We start from the raw sequence: 8,230 nt of genomic DNA, 5'->3' as shown, positions 1-8,230 counted from the left end.
TAGTTTGTGATTTCTAAACACTATTTACTGTAAAATGCTCAGCAATATTAGCATTTAGCAGACTTCATGAAGAAATTCATACATAATATATTTTCACTGAAATTGGAATAGCAATTGGAAATTGAAACTGCTTATAGTGAGAGCTTCTCGTCCAGAAACTCCAACTGTGGCTAGTTTTTTGAAAGATTTACAACTCTGTGTTTATCTTGGCAAACAGGATCTTTGGGATGGAATACAAATATTTTTCCACATCTGCCTCCATAAACAATTCAGAAATACAAGTCATTTTGGTGTGAAAAAAATACAGTATAAAAGGTCCTCATCTTACAACCATTAGTTTAGCTACTGTTCAAAGTTACAGTGACACTAAAATAACTTACAACTGTTGCAGAATCCTGTTTCCAAATAAATTTCAAAGGCAGCCCATGGCACAAGTTTGTGAGAATATGAGGATGTGAATCAGAGCTTTGCAGCCCTACCAAACTTACAACTGGTATAGCAGCCAAGTTTGGGCAAAAGCCCTTGTAGCCATGGCCTTCAGCAGCTGCCCTACAACTTTTTGAAGCAGTAAAACCTAATCAGAGCCAATAATAGAATCAGACTAATATTATCATAGACAAATGACAACTTTTTCTTAATGGAATTTGACTTCATTTTGACCCATCCAGGTCTGCAAAGGTGATGCCCAACCCAGCCACTCGGGCATGAATGCCAGAACTATGTTAGTATCTTGAACTTAATCTGGTGTGTTGACATACTAATGATTCTTAATTTCAAACTGATGGATTCTCTAGGAATTGCATATACAGTATTAAATTACATGATAAAATAAATAATGCAGCTATGCATTTGGGTTCTCTTGACAATTTTAAGATAGATAATATCTAGGTGTAATACCAGCAGGCCATACAAAGCTTCTTGGCAGGCTGTATGTTGGGCAACCCTGTTCTAGATAATTGGTTCTACCAGCGGTGAAATCCACTTACCTTTGTTACCGGTTCGGGAATGGGAGCATGCTAACACTTCTTCTGCGCATGCGCAGAGGATAAAAAATGGGATGTAATGTACCGGTGGGTGGGCAGAGCCTCCCGCTGCTGGCACTACCGCTTCACGCGAGCCAGATAGATCCGGCTAGATTTCATCGCTGGGTTCTACTATTCAGTATATCTGAATTTAATTTCTTCTAACAGTCAGCTGAATTTTTTTCATTTCATTATCTCAATTTTAAAGAAGATACTATAAGCTTTTCGCATTTTCTTTTCTCTTATGAAAATAAGCATGGAACTTGAGCTGGTATCTGAACTTGAAGTAGAGAACTGTGTCCTGAATATGCTGCTGCCTCTGAATTGGTGTTGACTCCTGGGGACTGCCTGGATTAGTTCCTGTGGTTTTCTTGACAAGTTTTCAGAAGTGAATTGTAGTTGCCTCCTTCCTAGGCTGGCCCAAGGTTATTCAGCTGGCTTTGTGCCTACGACGGGACCTAATAATGCCAGTGTTCAATACTTGTATAATAAACAGTTTACAAATATCAGTTTATAAATACAACACAATTTTTTTAATATACATCACAACAATCATGATTAAAGTATCTGAATTAAGCAAGCTAAATATCATACGGCCCCAAACTGCAACCAAGTTAATTATTTGACAGGCTGATTACTGTTACAAGTAAAATCAATTATATCATCCATTTAGAACAGAAGGGCAAAATTGCTTAGATTAGAAGAGAGCTAAACCCTTATTCGACTATAACCAGTATTTGTTAAGTGTCCATTGATGCTGAAAAATACTGTATGAATATGAATTGTCATGCTATCTATTTTTCAGAACTCTTTTTGCTGGAGGGAAATTAGTTTTAAAACAAATGTATCAAGGAACAAGTGAATTATGTATTCCTATTCCAGCATTTGTGTTGTGTGCATATTTTCACCTGTCAGAAAAAGAGCATATATAATATTATCAGAGAACTCCAATAACAACAACAATAAAATCTGGCCGACAGATAACTTCCTTAACCAAGAGGCCCCGATAAACTTGTGGCAGGCGGGTTTAGGTTTACAGAGATTTTTAAAGTCATAAATATTGTTGCTGGCCGGTCCTGCAAAGGTTGCTGAAGCACAGTTAATGAAGGCCAACCACTGAGTTTTCATTATTGATTGGGAAGGGATTCTTAAATTTGACACCAGACAAACTTATTTTCCTTACTCCTGTTTCATAGAGCGAACCGCCTGGCAGGCTCTCGCCCATTTTTCTACGTCCGAAATAGCAACCCTACTGCGGCACGCCAACACGACAGGTCCCCCACCTTCGACAGGTATCCCCTATCATGCAGACTGCGCTCTTCCTACTCGCCCGGCTGCCTTTCATCTTCGCCTTGCTATACACGTATCCGTCGGTTGGTCAGCAGCCCCGACGCCTCCCTCGCTCATTCATGCCTTCACCTCCGCCCCCGGTCCCTCCCCGCGTCCTTCCCGCCGCCCGCGCTCTCGCTCTGTCTGGCAGCCCCCACCTTTTCCCTTGCTCGCTCCGTCTGGCAGACCCCCCGCTCCATTCCGCACGCTGGCGCTTCTCGCGAGATCTGGGGGATGCCGACGTTACTGATGCTGCTGCCGCCGCCACCGCCGCCGCCGCCTTGGAGGGGGAGACACTGGCGGCGGGGGTGGGGGGGAGCCAGTGACGTCGGGAGTTTTCCTCAAAGTCAATAACGAACCTGGCGAAGGAGGCGGCAGGAATCGAGCCGAGCGCTGGGCCCCGGGCCGCTCCGGGTGTATTCAGTTGGGAAAGAGCAGCCGCCGCTCCTAACTCCCTGGATGCTGCGGCCGAGCTGCCCGGGCGGGCGCCTCCCTAAATAGCGGGAGAGCCACTATCGATGTAGCCGCCGCCCCGCCTGCATCTCTCAAGAGAGGCGCTAGCTGGAGTCGAAACCTTCGCAAACCACAACCAAGGTAGACCGCCGCAGCCGTGAAGGACTCACCCCGGCAGGGGGGACAAGGGAGGAGACATCGTGGGCGCCCCCCTGCCCGGAGACCCGCTTCCGCGCCAACGGCCGGCACCCGCCACCCTCGCCTTTTGCTGCAGGTAGGCAGGCTCGCGACCGCGCTGACAGAGGCGGGGGAGGGGGGCGCGCGCGCTGGGAAGACGGGCGGCGGCGGAGGGGGGGGGGTGTTGGAGGTTGGCTGGCTGGCTGGTAGTTCTGGGGGCGCGTGAGGCGAGGGAGGGGGGGCAGTTGGGGAAGCCTCGCGTCTCAGGCTCCTTCAGGCTCCGGCTGCTTCTTCCCGTTCCCTGTGACCCAACGCGGCGTTCCCCCTAAACCCGCCGCCATCCTAATCGCGCCTAGTGACAGAGAGAGGGAGGCGGCGGCGGCGGCGGCGGCGGCTGCCTCGTTTTCTCAGCTCCTCCTCTTCCTCCTCCTCCTCCTCTACTTCGAACCAGCGCATGCAGCAGCTGAGACTTAAAACACAAGTCCTCTTCTGGTGTGTGTCCGGTTGGCAGGGCCTGCCGGGCTTCTGTGGAGGCAGGAGGGTTATGTAACATTAATATATCCCGTGGTGAGGGAGGGAAGGAGGGGGAAGGTGTGCGCCTGGCCACGAGGCGCATCATAACAACACTCGCGCGCGCAGCCCACCCCGTTATTTGTACGGAATGCTGTTGTAGCTGAAAGGCCGTTGAGATGGATGGCGCATTACAGTTACACGTTTCGCTTCTCCCATATGCCCAGCCTCCCTCCCTCCCTCCCTCCCTCAGGAAACTCTCTTTGGTCGCCGTGCTTCCTCCTCAGATGTTCTTATCTCTTCTTACATTCTTTCTTACATTCTGTTCTAAGGCGTAAATGAATGTAAAATGCGCTTAATGGAGGATCCTTCCCGTTTTCTTCCTGTCATAACAAACCTGCGTTCTAATAATAGAGACAGCAAAAAGATAGCCCGCTCTTCCTTGCAGAAGTCCACTGGTGCAAGTAAACAAAGCTTGCTTGTTTACATCACGTCTGCTGGACAGCCATGGTTACTGCTTTGCATGTAGAGGCGTCGATGTACGTTGTGACATGTCTTTGATGCTGCTTTCCTTCAGTTTATGCAGCCCACGGTTCAAAGAAATTAGTACATTCAACCCAGTCTGAAAATTTCAGGGCAGTCTTTTCCGGTATTGTATGTGGGATTTTCTTTTTAGTTAATTAGTCACTTCAGTTAAAATAGCATAGTGTTCTGTTCAAATCATTATTTATACATCACAAATGATGTACTTATAATGTTGACATATAGGATTGATGAGAAGGCATCAAACGTTTTTGTTGCCTCTGCTTAAAAGTTCCACTTTTTTTTTTAAAAAAAAGCTACTGTATTTGAAATCATACAAAGTTATATAAGTTATGAAGTAGGCAAAGTAGGCAAACATTCGTTATATTTCACAGAGCTATATGATTTGTACACACAGGAGTAAACAAATAACAAAATCTGAGGACTAAATTAAATTTACAAATTCCTACTAGAAGTGCTTTATGAACTTTTAATATGGAATAGTTTCTTTGCTTCTCTAGTAGGATTTAACATAAAGTACTATATTACATAAAAGGAACTACAATTTCAACTGAACATTTTTAGTGCATATTTCTTCTGTCTGCCTCCTTTGTTTGCCTGTAGAAAGTGTATTCTCTTTTGGATGAATCGATTTTCCTCTAAAAATCCTAACTGAAATTCTCATTATTTCTATTTACTCTCAGTGGAAGGGTTTAAATTGATCCCAGTATCTTTCATTGGATTGATCGCTACTTATATTTGTATTTGTTAACTGGACAAGATAAACATGTTTGTTCAGAAGAGGAATGTGCATACTTTATAACAATATCAGAAATTCTGCTTTTCTATATTTGGTTAATGAATTTGTTTTAGATTTGTTTCCCCAAAGATCTTTTCCTTGTTTTGCAGTTATTTTGAATGTTTATTTTACATTATTTAACTTCTACAAATTATTCTAGGAGCTGTTATATAGTATTTACCATGCATTTCAAATAAAATTTGATTTTTCATTGATTGGCTTGCTATATGGAAGTTTATTTAGAAGAAATATCACTGATTTTCCTAGCCTGCAAATAAGACATGCTTTGAATTGGAATCAAATATATTATTTTATCTATTTTTAATTTAAAGAGTACTACTTAAACATACTATTTTATTTTTTCATGTAAACAGCTCATTGGGAGTAGGAGGGTAGGAGATAAGTTTTTCTGAGTTCAAAGAGATTTATTTCCATCTAAAAATACATGTGATTAATGTCTTAACATGTTATTCTGGATAGAATCCTTGTGTTTCCATTGAAGAAACTGGATGTATAAATACAAAGGGGAGAGACAATTTGTCCTTGTAGCCCACTGCATATTCTGAAAACCTATTACTGTATGATATACTGAGGAGGAACCCTCAAAAATAAACTTTGAGGAACATGGAAAAAGAGAAATCTCATTGTATGAATAGACGTTTACATATGCATATTTGACTTCACTCACTTTTAATACCTGAAAGTAGTAATTATGCAAATGACAGTCTAAATTTTTGAAAATGTTTTTGACAATTCGGGTCAGTATGTACTATAAATTGTGATCAAAATAACAAACTTTGTAAAATGGTTTAAAATTAAAATGAACAGCTATATCGTAGATATATATCAAATTAAAGCTATAATGACAGTTGGGGCAGTGGCTATTGCTCCCAGCTCAATTCACTCCCAGTTTAGCCTATTGTCTACTTTTGTTTACTTATATTCATGTCCTAGTGAAATAAATAGAATTTACTACAGAAAAGTCTGATTAAGCTTACAGTAGATGGCAGCACCTAACAGCTCTTGGTTGATCTTGAAAAGCTGAGCAGGGTCAAACTAGGTTGGTAGTAGGATGCAACACCATTGGGAAATCTCAGGATATAGCAAAGACTAGTATATTGAAAAAAGTCCCTTAAGAAAGCAGGGACAAACTGCTTTCATACTGTTGCACTATACTACATTCATACATGCAAATAATTATATCAGGTGTTAACTTCAACTTGAGCTAGACTTTTTCAAAGTCTGATTAAATTCGGACTGAAGGCTTTTAAGGGCAGGAATAATTTTTTTAGTCTGCAGTGCAGTAGGATTTTGAATTAAATGGTATAGTTAAAAATAAAGAATTAATGTTTGGTTAATTTTTTTCTTTAAATGGAGACCCTAAAATCATCTTTATAACTCATAAAAGCTGTTTTATCCAAAAGTTATTCTGGAAGCTATTTCTGTAGAATTTGTTAACACTTACTATTAAGTGTTACAATCTATATAGTTAACAGATCAGAAAACTATACTAATGTGTTTGAAAGGTGGGAATTGCTTTAAATCACCCTGCTTATTACAAAATATTGAATATTATGTACATTTTGTCTATTGCCACAGTGTGATAGTGAAAATCTGGGAAAAGATTGAATGTATATGAATATTGACTAATTGAGCAAATTCTTAAATGGTTTAATTTATTTTGAATAAGAATGAACTATTCTTTTTAAAGGTATATTTTCTACTGAGCATTTTAAAACAGAATTTCAGAATTGTTTTTTTCTCTCTTATTACATGCTTCTTCAAAACAGTACTAAACCAGCACAGAAAACAGTACATGTTAATTTGCTTGGGCTGACTTTATTAATTTATGAAATTGTGAAGAAATCTTTTCTGTGGTCATGAAGACCATGTTCATATCATAAAAATCAGTTACATGCTTATAAAAACCTCTTACCACTACATTTGAACATAGCTTGTTTATGAATTGGATTGTGATAAAAAAACTATCAACAGCATCCTAATTTTGGTTGTGCAATGTTTCAATAAAATTGTGTTTCTTAGAAATTTACCTGACAGATTTAAGAAAGTTTTCCAACTAAACCAGATCACATATAAGGTGTGTCACTTTTGATATTGATGCTTATTTATATCTCAGTAAAAATATGAATGAACAGTTTGTAAATTACGTGTTGCAAGTTGTATAGGATTTCTTGGTGTCCTGATTTTGAAAGAAATAGATACTTTAGGAAATAGTTTCGTTTTGTCAGTAATAGGTATGTGTCCTTTGACTTCTTAAGATACTGATTCAGGCCTTTAGTATATAAATATTAAAGTATATTCTTGTAGTTAACAGCCACAGCTATATTATCTAAATTTTGAATTTGATAATTCTGATATTTTTAAATTGGAGACGTTAAAAAGAGGAAGGATAAATGGTTTTATCTCATGGTTATAATGGAAAACATGTTTTCTGCCCTGAGCATAAACTGTTATAGAGATGCACATTATACCAATTTGGGCATAATTACTGATATAGAAAGAGATGCTGAGTAGATGTTCAATTGCTGTTTCATGTAGAAATATTATTTCCATTACTTCTAATATATATTTCTTAAAATCATATTGTTTACAATGATGTTGTTTACAAACTTTATTTGCAAGAGTTTCCTGCTCCTTTCACAGGAATTGATGCAGAATGCTATAGAGAAAAAGAGAAGGCAAACAAAAAATAGATAACTTTATCCTATGAATATGAATCTTACTCTGACAAATTAGAACCCAATCTTTATGTATGTTTTAAACGCACTTTATTGGGTGAGTGCCTATTGTAGAGATTACATGTAATTCCCTTAGATATCTCTGAGATGCTTAGTGATCTCAAAATCTTTTTTTATAGATTTTTTGGGATTGCTTAGTATTTTGTTTTGATTTTTCATCTCTGCTCAGTTGGGATCCAGAATTACATTTTATTTCTCCATTGCTGTAGTGTCAGTTATTTGTTTATCAGACATAACTAGAATTAAAGGAAATAACCAAAACAGAATATTGTTTTGGATTATGGAAATTATTATAAGACGGTTTTTTTCTAAAACAGAAAATCTGATACGTTGCGATTATTTGATTATCAGGTTAATCAAAGAATGGCCAGAATTATTTCTATAATTAAACCAGATTGGTCTAGTGGTTAAGGTACCAGGCAAGAAACTGGGATACCATAAGTTCAAGTCCCAATTTAGCCATGAAAGCCAGCTGGGTGACTGGGCCACTTTCTTTTGTGGAGAAAATAGGAAAAGAAAGGTGTTGGATATATTTGCTTCAAATATATTCAAAACTTGAATTATATGTAAAAATAATAAAAGTAAGATACAAATGAATGATAAAATATAATAAATGCTTGTAAGAGAGAGAAGCATCAATATGCTTCGTTTGTATTTGA

At 39.0% G+C, this 8,230-nt stretch overlaps 1 protein-coding gene across 7 annotated transcripts in view; it reads left to right on the top strand.

Annotated features, from left to right (window-relative positions):
• The first annotated feature begins 2,551 nt into the window (after positions 1–2,551).
• The window catches only part of AKT3 (AKT serine/threonine kinase 3), a 169,754-nt gene continuing 164,075 nt past the window's right edge, over positions 2,552–8,230 (top strand). For 3 of the 7 annotated variants that reach the window (XM_060692386.2, XM_087882991.1, XM_034428239.3), the window contains exon 1: positions 2,552–3,078. The gene's annotated coding sequence lies outside the window, so the exon portion shown is untranslated. The remainder of the gene's footprint in view (positions 3,079–8,230) is intronic. The other 4 variants (XM_087882995.1, XM_060692388.2, XM_034428243.3 and 1 more) reach the window with 3 other exon arrangements.

This window comes from Pantherophis guttatus, chromosome 1 (genome assembly GCF_059756535.1).
Source record: "Pantherophis guttatus breed Tessera chromosome 1, ASM5975653v1, whole genome shotgun sequence".
Lineage (NCBI taxonomy): Eukaryota > Metazoa > Chordata > Lepidosauria > Squamata > Colubridae > Pantherophis > Pantherophis guttatus.
Note: the sequence above shows the minus strand (reverse complement) of the source record. Positions and strands in the feature narration are given on the sequence as shown.